Source organism: Polyergus mexicanus, unplaced genomic scaffold (genome assembly GCF_030449975.1).
Source record: "Polyergus mexicanus isolate NDT 795.1 unplaced genomic scaffold, iyPolMexi1.0 SCAF_12, whole genome shotgun sequence".
Taxonomy (NCBI): Eukaryota; Metazoa; Arthropoda; class Insecta; order Hymenoptera; family Formicidae; genus Polyergus; species Polyergus mexicanus.
This window is the reverse complement of record NW_027223332.1, coordinates 4,974,424-4,993,655: the sequence shown is the minus strand read 5'-3', so window position 1 is coordinate 4,993,655 and position 19,232 is coordinate 4,974,424. Positions and strand designations below refer to the sequence as shown.

The following is a 19,232-nucleotide window of genomic DNA, read 5'->3' as shown; positions in this document are numbered from 1 at the left end:
GTTAACCAGTTTAACTTAAATTTTGGATGTAAACATGCCGCTATTATTAATTCTTTTGTTTCAAATATTGTAAGAAATCTAAAATCAAATATAGTAAATTAAGCGACATTGTTTGTTTTATTGAAATTAATACTTTTGAATCAATAGTTTAAAATAAAATAATATTTTTCAATTAAATCCTTATTTAAAATTAAATAACATATGTATTAATCAAATTAATAAGTTACCTTTTATTTAAACCTTGCTGAATAGCTTCAACTAATGAATGGCAATCTATAAGGTCAGATTTATTGAGATTTTCAAATTTTTGTTGCAAGGTACTTAGAACTGGTAGTAAATGAGAGCTCTGCTTTTCCGAAAAGATAAAGCTCTCATTGGATATCGCGCGTCGCGTCATCGCACTGGTCTGCAAGAGCCATAAGTTGATCAATCACATTCAAGCATTTTTACAACATAATAAGAATGCTAATTGGTCGATTTGCTTACGGCTTTACGGTTAAGATAAAAATTTTATCACGCACAATAGCAAGAATAATATCTTAAATAAATCAAAAAATTTGAAAAAAGTAACGATAAAAGTAACTGTTAAATTCGTTACTCGTTACCGAAAAATGTAACGAAGTTACTTTTTCCGTTACAAATAAAATTTGTAACGCCATTACCGTTACAGTTACCGAAAAAAAGTAACTGTAACGGTAACGGCGTTACAAGTAACGCGTTACTTCCCAACCCTGATTATATTTATGAGAAAGTAAAATTTGCGGTCTAATTTCAATCAGTCTTTTACTGTAAGAGTCTGTCCATTATGTGTGACACTTCTTCTCCAACTATTTTTATCTCTGTAATATTGTCCGTCGTTGCGGTTTTCTCGTCACGAGTACTTTCGACCGAATGCAGTTTTTGCGGGATACAAGTAAGATGTTGGCAACCTAAGAAGAACATAATACCGAACGCGGCTTATCCGATACTGATAGAGTCTGGAAGGGGGAATCCTTCGTAAGCGCGTCCATACGTAGGCTTTACCGCGGCTTACGGAGATGCCTCCATCCCTCTCTCTTTCTCTCGACAGTCTGGCATCCCGTTTCGCGAATTTCGCGAAATTCAAGAGGCTATCGTTCGAAGGGGGAAAAATATTTTGCTCGGTCGCACCGCGGAGAAAACGCACGGTCCTGGAAATCTCACGAGATAATAACAGCAGATGGACGTTGAACGTGAATCTAGCAAAATAAAGCGAAGCTTAACAAAGTAAGACTTTAAATTAATTAATGCGCGATTATTCGTATTCACTTTTTGCTAAGGTTTCGCACAAAACTTCCGAGCTAACAAAGTCGATTTCAAGGCTTTCGATACATCTCGTTTGACTTATACGAAAACTGTGTTGCCGCGAAAACTTACGAAAGTGTAGCGAGCATTCGTAAATCCGACAACTTCTTACGGCGCGTATTTATATCTTCTTTAATCTTTTAATCTAGATAACGCGAATCGCGTACACTGTTTATTATTTGTAATCTTGAACATACTGTAGACTTAAGTCAAAGAATAAATTACGCTGGAGGGCAAAACAAATAACCGAAAATTAATTTTTATAGACAATTACAATTTTTTACAACTTTGAATAATTTGCATTAAGTTACTTATATTAAGTTACTTAATATTTTTATTTTTTACGGAAAATAGAATTTGACAGAATTAATACAGAGATAATAATATTACGAGAAAAGGGAGCATGTGACGCACATACGTTCGTACTGATTATATTGCTATGTGTAGCTCGATATGAGCGTTAATCGCCTCATACCCGTTTTAAATGGAAGCTCGCGACATCCGACACGCTGCATCGCGCATGCTTGATGCGATGCACAACGCGGAAACAGGCACAAGACGAAACTGCGTTATATATTCCGGCGATTTGCAACATGCAATTTTCGCAGAAAAGCAGACATAGTTATATTGCAATATTACTATCGGTCCACGTGTATGCGCATTATTTAATTCTATAAAAGATAGACATACACATTGATAAAACAAATATCTCTCTCCGTTAATAAATTTGGATATATATTTTTTGTATAAAAATAAAATTCGTTTGAAATTTTGCCGAATTTTTTATTTAAACGAAACTTTAGTCTGAAATGAAGCATGGTATTTCATGCTCGTTGCTGTAGCACGTATCGTCGTACTATTATTCCTTTGAAACAAGAGAAGCAAGAATCTTCGTCAAACCACTGCAGTTTATTACGGTTAGGTACGAAGCGAGTGTTGACGGTGGTATCGTGCAAAGTGAGACGCGCAGTAGATATGAACTCCGGTACGATGACACGATGACATCGAGGCATACGTCTTCCTGCGAATTCATTCGTGCCACAAGCGCGACAAGATTAATGACCGGAAAGAGTGTGGGTCGTGCGAATTCACACTCGATAAAATTTCCAACGCCTCACCGTCCCCCATTTGTACGGCCTTCACACTCTTCCTCTCTATCTCCTCTCTCCCTCTCTTTCTCTTCTTTCCTGAAAATATAACACGCTCGCCGGAGTTCTCTCGTAAATATGCGTATTGGAAATCTCCTCCCACACACACACACACACACACATCCACCGTCCGTCCGTTCCATTTCAGCCGAAGAATCGACGCGAGCGCACCGGGACGCCTCGCGCAAATCGCAAATTTGAAAACACTTTTCCAGCAGCACGTAGATACAACCGTGTATGTATTGTATTTCCGCGTCACCTCCATTTACGCGCGATTATCGCGGCGCGGTGCTTCTCGAGATTTGCGGCAAACGGCAGCGAGAAGATGAACCCAGCTTTATCTGGCGCAATCGATGAGTTTCTACGCCGGGAATGTGATTGAAATTTGCCGTGCAACGTGCCGACCTTAATATCACGTCAGGGAAAGCGCGTGCGAAATTCTGTATCGATTATTAGTTTTTCCAATTACGCCGCAGGTGTTGCTTTTTCAGCGTGTATTGTCGCGTTAACGGGAACTGAAATTTACTGTGAAATTCGTCCTTGTCATGTTATATTATGTTTGTTATGCGTTCTTATTATTTTCTACTGTAATGATTCTGAATGCAATGTGCCCTTGAATTAAATATTTTATATCTTCGACTCTTTGCGATCGTAAGCCGGAATGTACATATGTTTATCAAGTTGATTCGCATATCCCATATTACTACCGCGAGATAATTACATATTGTATTTATGATTATTCAAGAAATGTACATATATATATATACGTATTTCTGGAATTAAAAGATCTGGGACATGCATGCGAGGGATTAATAGCGAAATTACTAGTGATTTTGTGGAGGATAATTGCTTAGAGTCGTTGCATGCATGGAGATCCATAGATGATTTGAAAACTTACTTCCAAAATGATATATGCAACGCATTCGGTATGCCACATAATCTGGGAAGTTGTGAAAGTTCGGGCAAGATCGGGCTATCGTTCGATGGTTCAGCCATACCTTTATGCGAATACCAACACATTTCAAGTTAAATGGTGCTACTAACAAAATAGTTTGCACCTTATTCGGCACGAGTCTCGAGGCCTGCGCACAATCCTCAAGTTATGCTCATCCATACTGCTGAGGAAACTTTTTAACGGCTTGGTGGAACTCTGTGCTTCGAGCTTTCACGAGGAATCTAATAGCGTCCATACTCATTTTAGACGCGTACAAAAGACAATACTCAAGCTTGAGTTGCACCTGATTATTACGCATTCTATCGTTTAACTACCTACTTATAAATACATGTTATATTGCAGTTTCTCAATGCAAGTGTGTTTAACTATACTTAGAAAGAATAAATTACTTAAAAAAAAAAGTGAAATGACACATACATATATCGGAATATCAAGAGGCGCGTATTCGGCAAATTCGTTGTTACATTAATCAAGATTTAAAAGATTTTAAGAATTTCGCCTTTACTTCAGTGTCCGTCTGTAGTATGTGATTGTCAGATACAATACGCCGGTAGAGCAATACAATCATTCTATTAAAGAATAATAATACATGCGTATATTGGTGTAGATAGACCTGCCGGCAGTTCTCCGTCAATTCGTTTGTTGAAAGCTTCCAACATTGAACAAAGGACATCGTTTTGCGAAAGCACTCGATAACGGACAAAGGATCCCACGAATAGCGTAGATATCGAATGAATGGATACACTACGAATTGCTGCGCGCTATATGCCGTGATTGAATTGTAATCGTATATAAATTAAGGTAATCACACACACACACATGATCAACATACGACCGACATTTTTCTGCATGATTCTAATTTTTTTCACATACTTAATTATAAATTAGATTAAGAGCGCTGCTTTGCTCATTTTTAATTTTCATAACACAATTGTCAGAATCGAATAAATTGTATCCAGTTCTTAGAGGAAATTAAATTCCCCTGCTAAATGTGCGGTAAGATTATGAGACGAAAACTACCCCTTAGAAGTAAAGGAAATCAGTGAACGGATAAACCTTCCCGTTAAAAAAAATTACCATACGATAGGTGCCATGAAACCAATATATTCTCGAATCTCCAGCATTCGACCGTCGCTCATTTCATCTTATTTTCAACGGAGAACTCTTTCCGCATTTCCCGCGTCACTCCGAGATTAAATGTAAAAGAGGGAGGATCCCGTATATATATACTCTTTATTTGCGCTCCTCGCGTTACTCTAAGTTGCAGAGAGCGGCGGATTCATATGATCAAATATGGGATATTTGCACCTTCGAGTGCAGATATTCGCTTTGATTTCACGTTATCGACACGTCAGCTCATCGATCCGTGAATTCATTTGCTCGTAAAGGTTTTACTATTCCGTCGGGCCGAGATGCGATGGAGAGGTTTTCTTCTCTACGCAGTTTAGTGGCGTCCCTTTTACGGCGTCCGACGAAGTTTTATAACTTCGAAGAAATGAAAATGGAAAACTACAGTGATTATATCTCGATCTGAGATTATGATATTGTTCTTTTTAAAATATTTTAATAGCTTAAGAGGTAAAACCAATGATAAATAATTGACTATTGTATATATAAACCCAACTATATAGCTAAATTATAGTGATCTTTACACAATCAATAGCTCGTTAAAAGAATAAAAGCTTTTTAAAAACCTATAAATTTTATATTAGTAAATTTTATATTATTTTTTATGTGGAGATATGAAATAAATGTAACAATCAATTTATTTCTCAATATTATTCGAGAAAAAGATAGCGATTAGCAAGATAACAAATATTTTCGAGGTAACACAACGATCCTGTCGGTATATTTTAATACAAAAGAGAGATTCTTGATAATATAACGAGTATGCCTATACATTACGTAAACCATATACTTTTGTATGCGCTTTTTGCACGGAAAATAAAATTTACATAACGCGGGGCTTAATATAATTTATTAAAATGCGCTTACGCGGTGAGATCAGTATTAATTAAAATCGTGAGATTTGCATTGATTAAAATGTGCCACTAATTGAAAGCGACTTATTTGCACATTGTATTAAAATGTAAATCAAATCTCTTTCGTCATAAACATTCATGTTTGTGCTGACCAATAAACAGGGATGCGTTTTGTAACACAAAACAAGTTTGCCAAATTTTCTCAGTATATATATTATTATTATTATTATTATTATTATTTTAATGGAGATACATGAGAGAGAGAGAGAGAGAGAGAGAGAGAGAGAGAGAGAGAGAGAGAGAGCAGGGACATATTCCTACCCAATCATAATTATTTTTTATTCTATTTCCAAGTGATATGTGGATATTCAGAACTGGTAGTGTTCGCAAGAGAAAAACGAGGATATAATTCGTTTGTAAGAATGGAACTACGTTTTGTTGATTCAATCGATTGGATCGACTTTATATGTTCAGACAAATTTTATTTCCACCGTATACTTTCCTACTCTACCGCATATAATCTCGTTCACTGCACAAGTGATACATGCTCCTTTCACATTTTCACATATATCCGCTTCATTCAATCGATAAATTGCTAATAAACGTCGCTAGCTTCAATTATGACATATTTTTCAGCAGGTTGTCGCAAAATTCAATGACTTATAAATTGTACAAGTTGACGATAATTGAGACGGTTGAGACGATTCTCAAGTTATTGCGAAAGGGAGAGTCCGCATAGTCGAGAAGGTATAATCCTTCGCGGAAAGTCAAGTTAATAGAAGAACGGATAAAATCAAATCCCGTGCTGGCATCAATATACGCCATGTCGGTCCCCGGGCCAGTCGTGGAAAAAGCGAAGATTGATCCTGTATATCGCGGAAACTTCGGACACTACGCACAAATATCGTCGCCAAACAACCGCACCGGTTCCCGATATTGCGCGCTCTCACGAGTTTTAGTTAAATGTCAGCGCAAATACGCGCGGGGTACACGTGCTTCGATGCAATCCGGTGTGCTTCAGTAACGTTTCTCGCTGAGGAAAGGACGTTCGTTCGTGGACTTTAAGATGACGTGGCAATGCACCCAAGTTCGGATATAAAAGGCTCTCTGCAGCTTCCACTCCGCTTCGGCGAAGCGCGGCAACGGAGAAGAGATTTTTCCCTGTACAAGGACGCTCACGTGTCTATTTGAGTATTCTCGGCGAGCTTGTTACTAATGTTTTGAAGATAATACACAAGCAATATTATGTGCAACAAAATTATAATGTTGATACGAGTTTTATATTTTTTAGTTTTATGCAATATTTTTTTTTCAAATTAAATAAAAGATTTGAATTTTTTGCAAAAGAATAATTATTTAATTAATAAATTTTATAATTTTTATTTGATTATATAGATGACAAGAAAATTGGTAAAGAATAAATTTCTACTCCGATTTTCTGTGTTTTCTCTCGCATACTGTGAAATTAAAACGTATGATATATTTATCACGAAAAAAAGTGGAAAAGAGAACTTTTTTGCGCATATTTATTTTCCACCATTAAACAGAGAAAAAGTCTCGTATATCCGAAAAAGTTTGCGTACGATGTACTGCCATCATCGCCAGGCAGTCGAGAGAGCGCCATTTTAACTAATGCATTCTCTTGAACTGCCCACACACTACGAAGTAATCTAAGTGAATACGATAGCTTATTTAGCATATATTCATTTGACATGCTTTACAGTCGCGCTGAAGCTAACATTTATCGATAGTCATGGAGTGTACAATGTCGACAAGCAAGTTCGACGCTCAAAGCGTCAGAAATTGTTATTCATGGAATATAACGGTGCACCTAAATTAATACGGTCACCGTGAAAATTTATCTCGGATAAACGTAATTTTTCACCCGATATGATAGACAAACAGTAGCTATATTCTTTATTTTGCAATCGATAGAAATCGAATAGAGTGAAAACGAAGAGTATATATCTCGCTGGGATTTTATTCCGTCAACAAAGTAAGTTGTTTTATCTTACGTGCGACTGCCTGTGAAAAATTCTATCAGAAATCGATCGACCAGCGCCGTTTCAACCGCCGTTTTGTAATTATGTAAATCGTAAATTATGTAAATCCGTCGTTATCTTACATATATTTTTTTCTGAATAGAAATATATATTTTCACAACCAGTGACCGATAAATCAATAATTTAAGAGCTCAATAATTTTAATATTATTGAAATATAAACCATCAATTTTGACAACTACTCGATGAATTAATAATGATTTTAATTCAAATATAGTAATTAAACTCTTGTCTTTATTATTAGAAGAAAAAATATCTGAAATGTTAAAAGATATATGTCAATGCGTAGTTAATATCGAGACATAACTATTGTACAAAATGAAATGATGTACATCGATAATGTTCGGCAATTCAAGAATTTTTTTACTGAAATTTATGACGCGTACAATATTGATGACTGGATATTTTTATTTTACAATGCTTTTCTCATATTATAGTAATAATGAGAGTGAGCATTTCGAAGATCGTATAACGCAAATACACACGTTCGTATACTACGACATAATAGAATCCTATAGGGCACTAACTTACGATAAGGGCGGTACGCGCGCCATAACTCGAAACTTCGTTTATTCGAAGGCGTCCATGGGGACACGGTAGTGTCAGCGATGCGAACCTAACATTTAACTAGATATGGTTGCAATTCAATTTACAGGCACAAGCTTTGCTTAACCCGAACATTACGGATACCGAAGCTAGTTCAATGTACTCGCAGAGACCTTTGAGTCAATTCCGAATAGTGCACGTCGATATCAGTTAGTTTAATAAATAACTCTGAGAACTTCTCTCTCTCTCTCTCTCTCTCTCTCGTGTACGGCTCTTTAATAACGACCCGATGATCACTAATGCATCGTGACATTGGAATCGATCGACTGCGTTTGACGACTGTGAACGAACGCAATATAAACGATCGTTATCATAAAGAAATTCGGATAATTCGCGATTGCTCGTAAATTCGGCTCTATTTGCACTAAATTAATACACTTTCTGGCGGATCTGATCGTGAAAGGGGCAGTGATCGTAATTAATTGATCGCGAATGGGATGTATATTCTAATGTTAATGGCGCGAGACGTGGGTTATCGCGAAAATTTTCGACAGAATAACTGTGATCTAATGCATCCCGCGAGCCGGTTCATGCGTATCTCTCGATCACGCTGGCGTAACCGTCGTATAACGTAATGCATGCCGCTGCGCATGGGTTCAATATAAAGGATTGTTATTTACGGCACGGTTTATATTTCATCGGAATATAATGGAAAATGGACCCGGTGTTAGAGGCAACGCATAGCTTGCCATATATATATATATATATATATATATTCTTTGCCTCTATCGTTTTGGCTCACACCCAGCATGGATGCCTTTTGACATTTGTTTGTGGTTGAAATACGCAAATGCACATATTTCTGTAATTATTCGAAAGTTATATTTTGCATGCAAGTTGTCAGCGTCTATCTCGATTTGTTGATTCATCCTGTGTAAGCGTTGATATTTACGCTGTCAGATTTTAATATCGGAGAGAGAATAAAATGTTATCATACTGTAACAGCGAGGTATCTAAGTTTCATCTGATAACGATCATCTCTTTCTTGATCACAATATTGTGGGCACATAAATCATATGAATAATCAAGATTGATTATTATCTTTCAAAAATTATCATTTTAATATTAGAGTTAACTATTATGTGCAACAAGACTCGCGCGATGACAGATTAGCGCAGGTGTAGTTCGAACATGAATTATCATACTGTTGGAGCCGTGCAAAATTCATTCATTCTTAATTTCAGCTTTATTTCGCTCCTATGCGTCATAACTTCCCAAACTACTAGCCTAGGGAAACGGACAAATATATTTTCCGACAACGCGGCTAAACGGCTGTAACTTTCTTTCCAAACTTTTCTCTACGAGCGGCGTTTACAATCGGCTCAGAAGCGAGACAAGCTCTACTACAGTGTATCAATTAACTTGACTTGATTGTGTTGGTGAACCCGGTCTCGCGGTGTTAAACGTTACACGCTTTTCCGCGAGACAACGCGAAACAAAGTCAATAATCTAAACTAGAGATGCCCTCGAGAGACATCGGGACGAAATATCCGCGCACGATAACAACCAACGGATATGTTTTTCGCGGTGTAGCGGAATTTCGCTCACGCCATTCTCGGGTCAACAAGACGTCGCTGCATCGTAAATGAGTTCGTCCGACGGATCCGTATTCGGTTCTCTCATGCTGGGAGATTTTTTTTAGATGGACGTTGGCCGCAACTTCAAAGATCGTCAAGTCCGGACGACACGTCGTATACGCGAAACTTTCGCCGACGCAGTCTCCCACATCGTTCTTACGTGCTTCCATCTCGACGGAGCGAAATTCTACGTGCATAGATTTTTACATACCACCTCTTCTTATCCCGCGCATAGAAATATGCAAGGTTGCAAATACGCACAATCTCATCGGTCTTTTATCCGCGCGAGCAAATATTCCAAGCGCGGTATATGTAAGATTTACTCGGTGTAAACGCAAGAACTTTCGCAAATGGACGTAGAGGAGAAAAATTTTTCGAGTCGCAAGTGGACTCCGGACGGGATTCGGGAAACGGAAAAGCTCGCGGGTGCTGCAGAATGCAACAAAAGGAAGGCTGAGGCAAGGGAGAAAGAAGAGACGGGAAGAGTACGAAAGTGGGCAGGAATTGTTACGGCAGCGGGTTTACGAGGTCCCGGTGGACAGGACGCCAAGCAAAAGGGGAGGAAGGAGACTGGGAGCACGTCGCTTCTCTCCGAAAGGGAGAAAAGCGTTATCTTGCCGTGTGTGACTCGAATAACGAGAATAAGCCTTCGCGAGTCGGACTCCGACATCGGATGTTCTGTCGCATAAACATTAAAACGATTCCCGCTCGCGCGATTCGCGTTACTACTCGATCTCGTCGATCAATTACGACTGCATCTATGGCACAGAAATCGTATTAATCTATGCAAAATTACGTCTTTGCTAACGATATTTAGAGGAATTTCGCGTCACAAGAGAGATAAGTACAATTTTCTGAAAAAACGAAACGCGCGAGTACTGTATGATAACATCTGTTTAATCCACGTTATCATACATCGTGAAATAAGCAGTAGCTCTGTAATAGGATGTGAATAATGATAGACGTCAAATGACTTCGTACCCGAAAGCACAGTGGCGGTTAATTCCAGAATGTCGAGAATGTCTCCTGTATTGTAACTAAATAGACAATCTAGCCTAGCGTGGTAGATTTCGGACTGAGCACTGTTGTATTACATGAACATTTACAAACGTAGCTAACGTGTTTGTTTACTGTATTTCTATTCGGAATGTTAAAATTGTCGGCCGACAAAAATTTATAATTTATTATTATTTCCTAAACTTTTACAAACATTTTTCCACTTCGTAATAAATCATATATCTTAAATATCAAGTTAAAAATTTTAATGAAACAATAAGTTTGTAATTAAATTTGCTACAAATTGCTAACATATAATTGTACAAAATAGAAGCGTACGATTTGAATAGAACTTTAGATTAAAGTTTCTAAATGCTATTAGATTCAAAGCGCAGTCGAGTTTACCGAATAACAAAATAAAAACTGCTAAAATTATCTTGCGACTTTATTATCTAATTACGTATACTAAAATTATCTAGCGATTATCTTAATGATATTTATAAAAATATAAAAATGTATCTATTTTTATTAAAAAGTTTTAATGCGACTTTATTTTTTTCAAATTATAATTTCAATTATCGCGCGAAATATAAAGAGAGAGATATAATTAATCAGTAATAATCAGTTCAATGCAGTGGGAATTAAGATAATCAACTTCGATTCTAATGCAAATAATTAGATTTGCATCATAATATAGAATATAAAGCGTAAACTGAAGCGCTTTTAGTAATTTCAAATGATACAGTTCCATATGGTCATTCAACTGTGCCTGGTATATTTACAATTAATCTCCAGCAAATGGTTGGTCACGTAATAACCAAGAACAATTATTCGTTGTCAATACGTATGTCAATAGTTACAATTACTTTAAAAACAGGTTTGAAATGCGAACTAGATCTAAAAGCTCTCTAATTGATAATAAAAGTTTTCTATCTACATTATTAACGATTCCTCTCTCTCTCTCTCTCTCTCTCTCTCTCTCTCTCTCTCTCTCTCTCTCTCTCTCTCTCTCTCTTTCTATTTTTCTTTGCTGAATTATTATTTAACTAGACTTTAAATACTTTATCAGAGAAAGAGGGACCAAAATGATTCAAAAGCAGTAGATTTTTGCGAATTAAAATATATATATATCCGTTATATATTTTAAAAACTTTATTCTATCCAATTAATACACACATAATTAAAGATGTATTTTCGTTTTATTGAAACATCTAGTATTATTTATAATTTTAAAATATGTAAATAAATGATTTATTAGAAACTATCTAATTAACAAAAATTATTTTAACTTTGAATTACTGTTAAAATAATCCCATTAAATTGCATTGTAATAGTTGCGTACGATCATCATACCAGCTAGAAATTAATGACATAATCTATAGAACAGCATTTGTTGCAGAGTCAAACGGCAAACTCATTTTGTAAACTCATTTTCCTATTCTCGCACACTTTTTATGACACATTCAAACGTGCTAATATAATTGTCGACAGTTTTGCTCGTTATCCTTGATTATCTCGTACGATAAATATAATAATAACTGCTTGAAACTGCTGTATATATTGATAGTTTTAGTGCGCAAACTGTAATTGACATTTTCGTGCTTTTTTAATGAGATTGGCTTGTATATTTCTTCTCCCAGAAATAGTGCATAGATATACATAAGTCGCTTACAATAGCATCAGAATTATATTTTTGTTCGTATCATAAATTAAAAATATCTTTTTCTGATACGCAAGACAACGATATTAGAAACTTTATTGCTGTAGGACTTTTAATATTTGTAAATACGATGGTAGTATATTTTTTCCGCACTTTCCGAGCGTCGTTATACTTTTCCGGTGTACGAGCTTGACGAGTAATGGATTGCCAAAGCAGTAGGGGTGTTGTGATAGGGGTTGAAAAAATATGGACCGAGGTCGCGGAAAATGAGCCCAAAACTTTTACGGCAGATGCAAAGCAGCGCAGCTTATCGCGTGAATGTTTGTATGGTGATCTATCCTCCAGGAAGTCAGAACCCCGCTTGGCCTACATACTAAGAATTATGGCCGCAGCCGTGTCATACAACCGCACCAAGTCTCCGTGAGGTGTATAAGGAAATAGGAGCATTGCCTCCGCCAAGCATTACAAGCGTGCGCGCGGTTAGCAGTATGAAACAAGTATTGCTATCGCGTCGAGCGAAAATATTACGTGGCAACTGTAACATTCGATTTCCGTTCGTCTGCAATGAAAACATTGAGATAGGAAATAAAATGCTATATATATATGTATATATTAATAACGGAACAAATCTATTCGAAAATATCGCAATGATTTTTTTTTTTTATACGATATATATCGGGCGAAAAGAAAAATATATGTATATACATATATATATCTGTTGTAGGAGTATAAATATTTTCGATTTTAATCGCGATTATTTCTAACGCGCGCTTTTATCTACAATATTTTGGTTACTTCGAGAAAATCAATATGAATCTCGCTAAGTACATGTTTAGCATTTATTAGCAATGCTGAGTTTAAAATATCGTTATTATGTTAAATATCTATGAAAAGTATGGATGTAAAGACGTTTCTCACGAGACAGTACGCGACAACCTTAATCCATATGCGCGTATATTATGTACGTACAACCATAACGATGAGAAATGTCATTTGGATTGCGCGAATATATTCAACAATTTGCGTTCTTGTTGAATGATGGCTATACATACATATCGACATAGCAGTCAAAGAATGACACTATTGCATGTTACGAGAATTTATATTTGCGTTGAAAGAAATGTTATATAAAATTCGAGCACATTGGCATACACGAGAAAATCCAAAATCAGAAAATAAGAATTTTTGAATAAAAAGTGTACAATGTAGCGATCACATAACTGGGATAGTTTTTATTAAATAATAACTTGACAAGTATGACAATTAATATCGATATTTAAAAAATAAAGAAATTGATTATAGAATTAAATGGCATATATAAATCATCAAGTGAAAAGATCTGATCATTATTTAATAAAAAATATATTTATGTATAACCAAGCTAAATAAATGTCTATATAGATATAATGTAACCGTTGTAACTTCTTAATCGGTATGAAAATAACGACCAGTGTAAACAACTACCTATGTACGAAGTATGTAATTTTAAGGAGAAATGAAGACATGCGTTTATAATTCGTTGCTGGTAGGCAACGAGCAAGTGAATGAGATAACGAGACTCATTGTCTCATTAACAGTGTCGTACCTGTTTTCAAAGAAAATCTTCGCTCATGTTTTCTCATTCTATATACGATCTTGTGTCACGTCAGGGATGACAAATGAATCTCCTCTCCGGACGCGGCGAGCGACGTTTATAATTTTAGTTAGTCGTCGACAATTAGCGTAATTTCGGTATTTAAAAGACACATTATTTTTTCGCGACTCGTTCATTTTATCACGCGTTTTTCATCGCTGGCGTATGTAACATAGCTGTACGAGCACGGTCACCTTAATCAATAAGCCGGGATATTAGCGATATTACCGCACCCGTCTCTTTTTCCCCTCGCGAAGGGGCTACTCATCTCTCCCTTCTTCCATATAACCGTGGCAGTCTTATAAAATTTATGATAATTTCCGGTTACACGGTGGCCTTTTCGTTCTCGGCTCTCAGTGGGCCACGGTTGCATAATTTTTCATCGCTATGGCGTCGCGCTAATGTGCATAGTAATTCTTCGACTTTACTGGTACGCGAATAATGTCACGATGTAGCGCTGAGAAACTGATGTTATGCCATACGTATTATGAGTTTAAACTAATATTAAGCCGGCATATTACACATGTGCTGTATACTTTGTACTTTTTGCTAATTAAAATCGGCTTAACGAAGAGTGTAATTAAAATATTATACATGTGAAGCAGATAATATTATTTTTCGCACTAAAAAGCTAAAGTAAATCGTAAATGGCATGAAATTTTTAATAATATTGATAAAGTAAATATATAAAATACAATTTGTAAATGAATAAATAAGTATATAAAAACACAACACAAGGAGAGAGATTATACAAATTACTATCCCCTTTAACAGAGAGTAGATAACCGCTAGCCATCCCGCGCGGAATCGCGTTTAAGAACAATATCACGTATTACGTTCCGTAACTATCTGGTATATTACATATAAACATATGCCTGTGAGGGGCAGAGGGTGAGAATAGTCAGATAGGCGTGCCAAATAACGTACTTATCTGAACCATGCACTTTTCAGTGACAAGGGGATATGATTTATTGCCTACAAGCTTGCTACAATGATTCCGGTACGTGTTAAACTGACCACGTTCATCATTAAAATTAATAGGTATTGGATACTGCCCGCGGTAAGCGAAAGGAGAGGCAGAAAGCGTCCGGAGAATTCGGTAGCCGAGAAAAGCGTTGTTATTGTTGCAGTCTGATATTTTGCAATATTTCGTGATAACAATTGTCGGAGAAACGAAATATCGATTTTTTTTTATTTTTTTTTTTTTTAATAACAGAAATGGGTTCAGAGAACTAGCGATACTACGTGAGGAAACTGGCAAATAAGAATCGAGACGCGGGGTAATTAGTGTGCGAACTTTATTGTTGTTTAATTTAGGAACATTAACAAGTATGTATTAAATATGCATGTTTTAGACATAACATATTGCGCAGGTTAAATTTTAAATACAAATTTAATTTTTTCATATTTTTATGCTGAGAAGATGATAAATAATTAAAGTTTTTGAGTGAACATTAATTCTTAGATGTAAAATAAAATTATCCGCACTTGTTGATTGAATATACAGGAAATGTTCTATTATATATAATCTGTGTGTTTCATCTCGAAAACTGTAATTTTACAAATCTATGCAATCAACGCGCTCTCTTCAGGATGACGATGTCCAGCGCATGCAGTAGTTATACGTGCATTTTCACGTGTTCTGTAATTGTTCTGGGGTGTCTATTGTGCGGATGAGTGTTAAGTCTGCAGCCCGACATTCCCATTAAAATTAATGGGGTTTGGGATAACGGGGATAGTCAGGCATGATATCAAACGCGAAGTAAAGTGATGCATCATTCACAAAGAAACAATGTGAATAATTCGATAATCGCATTATAATTCATACGTTACAATATACGCATTATTGTTAAAGCGATCATTATAATATTCCGATTAGAATGTTAATGCACGCTTGGTATTCATGGTATTCAGCATTAAATTTAATCAATCATTTTTCGATATCGCGACACATATAATTATGCTTGCTCGATATCAAATTCGGATACTGCGCTCTTAAACACCTATTTAGTAGACGCTTACTAACGCTCTGTATGTGCTTCGGGTATTTATTTTTACTAGTATTTGTTTTCGTAATGTATTTTGAAGTATCGCGATAACTGTTATCGCTGGTTAGATGCGCACACAGTAATCTCTTACGATCAATTCTACTTTATGGAAATAAATTGTATTATAGTAATCGATACGATTTACAGTCAAAAGCGAGATTAACAGTATTGCATTCTACCAATTTGCCCGTTTATACACTTATGCTCTTATCGCGGTACACACGGCACAGAATCACATTACCTATTGGCAGTGTGATAGAATATCGTATAAAAATTTCATTATTCTTTTTACAGATGTGGACGAGAGGAGAATCCGAGCGAGCGCGCAGACTCGCCGAGCAAACCGCCTCAATCGTCTATCATCGACAGCCTTTGCGGGAAACGATAGATCGCGTTATCGTTAATGACATTTCGCGGCCAGCCTTTCGCGGCCAACCTTTCGCGGCCGTCGACGAGGAATACGAGGGTCGGCGACGAGACAAGAAGGCAGGTCAGGCAAATCGATTTGTCGGCGACACGTAACGCACAGCTAAGTAACGTGTTAAAACCCTGCGAGCGTCCCGACTATGCTTTCAGCATATTTGCATAGGATTCTCCTCTCTCTCCGGTGGCACGGCAGCAGCTACCTATCCACGGTACGCGAGCAGCACCCGCCGAACGTTTACGTAGCTACGCGAAATGACAGCGCTACCATTACGCGTACTCAGAATGACCGGGATACTTAGCGATCGGTATTCCGATTACGCCTATGCACGTCGGAGTGCATCCTCGAATCGCGTCCGGCCGAGAAGCTTGCAACGGATCACTGCATGTAGAACGAACCTGGCGAATCCTTAAAGCGATAGAGATCAAACCTCCCCGCTCGTCGACTTATGACAAGTACGTGACACGAATGTCGATCATCGATCTGATGTCACAATCAGAAAAAGATTTATTTCAATATCGATTCTTGTATCGCGCGTATGCCTGTGTGTAGTATATATTCCTTGCAGCAGAATGGAAACAATATTGTGCAACATTATTGCGATCATTCTTGATAAAAATATCGTTTTTTATATTATGCTGCTTTCGCGCGCGATGTAAGATTGAAACGTTTATCGTCAAAGATTATCGATGACAGAGAAAACGAACTCGCTTCGTAAGTTTTTATTCCTTGTAGCTTATTTTCAGTTTGAAAAACAATTCATGAAGTAATATTGTGTGTTGGAGCAAAAAATCTTTGATCAAAGATATAAAAAGTTTCATTAAAACTTCTTTGATCGTTGAAAGAAGTAAAAAAAAGTACGCTGCCAATTATGCACTCCAGTTACGCAATGACTTGCTGATTATTAAGATTAAAATGCTGTAATTATACGGAACAGAAGTAATAAGTTGATTTTATGCGAGGACACTACCACACACATTATATACGAGCACATAGAGATTATACATCTATTTCTTTTAATTATATTTTACATAACTGCTGTTACCAATATTAGCGTCAAATATTGTTTATTTTATCTTTTTTCACGCTTATAAAAATATATAGAAATCTTAAAATCTTATCTTTTTAAAAAATAAGGATACGTAAAGCGAATTAAAAGAAGAGAGAGGCGCGCGCATAGAATCGCGTATATTGTAATAGTCTACGTCGTAGCTTCACATAGTACGGAAGGCATTCGTACATATTCAACAAGAGTTGGATTCTAAAGTAAGAAAAGTTTCCGAGTTTTCTTGCATTTACGTACCATCCAGGAGCAAGGCGGAAAGGTCTCCAAAGGGGAGTCACGGTAATACCAGAAGCACAAGCGCCTCAGGTTCTATCTCCGCAGCGCGTAATTCGAGACCCTATCCGCCGTTTGATTATAATTTCATTTGCACGAAAAATCGCACGATTAATGTGGCGGTGCCAACTTATTCCCTCTAATTAAATCCTATGAGGTACCAATCGAGGTACGTTACGTCCAATTTTAAAATCGATCGTAGGGATCGTCGATCGGGCGGCGAGAATATCCAACATGTACGTAGACTCACTCACCTCAGTTCGATGCCTTGGGTGCGCTTGTCATTTATGCTAACGATCACGTCGCGTGGCTGTATCTTCTTATCACCGCTGCACTTCGGGGTAGTCACTTTGCCGCGCGAGTGTACGTCAGACACGAACGACTACGTAAGTCCGCACATGTACACCTCGCCTGACGATAAGATAGTAACACCCGATGATAACGAGATCAATGTCTATCTCTCTTTCTGTCTCCTCTACTCACGCGGTTCAATTCGCGGCAAGAGAGTTTCGCTCGGAGCACCAACGGAGAGCATACATATGAACGAGCTCGGGGTTTAAAGTCAGTCACCTAGCGTCGCAGTCTTTGTCGCACACTGCTGCGCTGTCACGGTGCCCGCCGCTTTTCTACCCCGTCGTTTTAACGAATCAACGGCGATTTTAATCTCTCAATTTCTCGCGAGCGCGCGCACACTAGTGCGACTATCACTATCGCGATAAAATCGAAAACGCGAAATTTGCGAATTCTCGAAACGAAGAACGAACGACACGTCGAGATGTTTAATAGTTTAAATTGGAGATTCCGCCGTAATTTATTCGGGCGCGTTTTTATCAACGATCACTCGGCTTCGCGAAATTATTTTTTCATATTCGCAGAAAGCGCAGGACATGCGCTCGAATGATGCGAGGGAGCAAGCGTCCGACGTTCCAGCTGATTCACGCCGATCGAAAGGAGAAAGGGATAGGAGTACGTGGGATAGAGCTACGAGTCGCGACAACGTGCGTGTTTACCCGCGCGACGACGTAAACACTCCGCAAGAAAGCACTCGACTGCTCGGCAAGGGTGGCTGAGCGGCACAGTTCAGTTGCTCGCGCAGTAGCTTGGTAACGCGACGCAACAGTGCGCAAGTTGTGCTTTTGTGCGGCGAATGCGGACTCCGGTATGGGGGCTAGCATCTAGCTCTCTCTCTCTCTCTCTCAATCTCCCCTTTTCTCTTCCCCTCTGCACTTTTCGTGCTTTTCGCCTTTCCTTCTTTTTTTTTTTTTTACTTTTTCTTCTTTTCCTTTGTATGCCACCGTTTTCACCCCTTTTCGTTCTGTAGCCACGTTTTTCCTTCCCTCGCTTTTCTATTCTCCCACCGATTCTCTCTTACACTTCTCTTCCTTCTCCGTCTCACCAACTGACTAATCGACTGTCGTCCGTCTGTCTACCTGCGCCGCGGAAGAGCGGCCACGATGGATCGCGAAAAGTAACTGGCGA

The 19,232-nt window shown here is 37.6% G+C and overlaps 1 protein-coding gene across 6 annotated transcripts in view; it reads right to left on the bottom strand.

Annotated features, from left to right (window-relative positions):
- Ten-a (tenascin accessory) overlaps nucleotides 1–19,232 on the bottom strand; it is a 422,894-nt gene extending 403,662 nt beyond the window's left edge. For all 6 annotated transcript variants that reach the window (XM_070304904.1, XM_070304905.1, XM_070304906.1 and 3 more), the window contains exon 1: nucleotides 18,008–19,232. The gene's annotated coding sequence lies outside the window, so the exon portion shown is untranslated. The remainder of the gene's footprint in view (nucleotides 1–18,007) is intronic.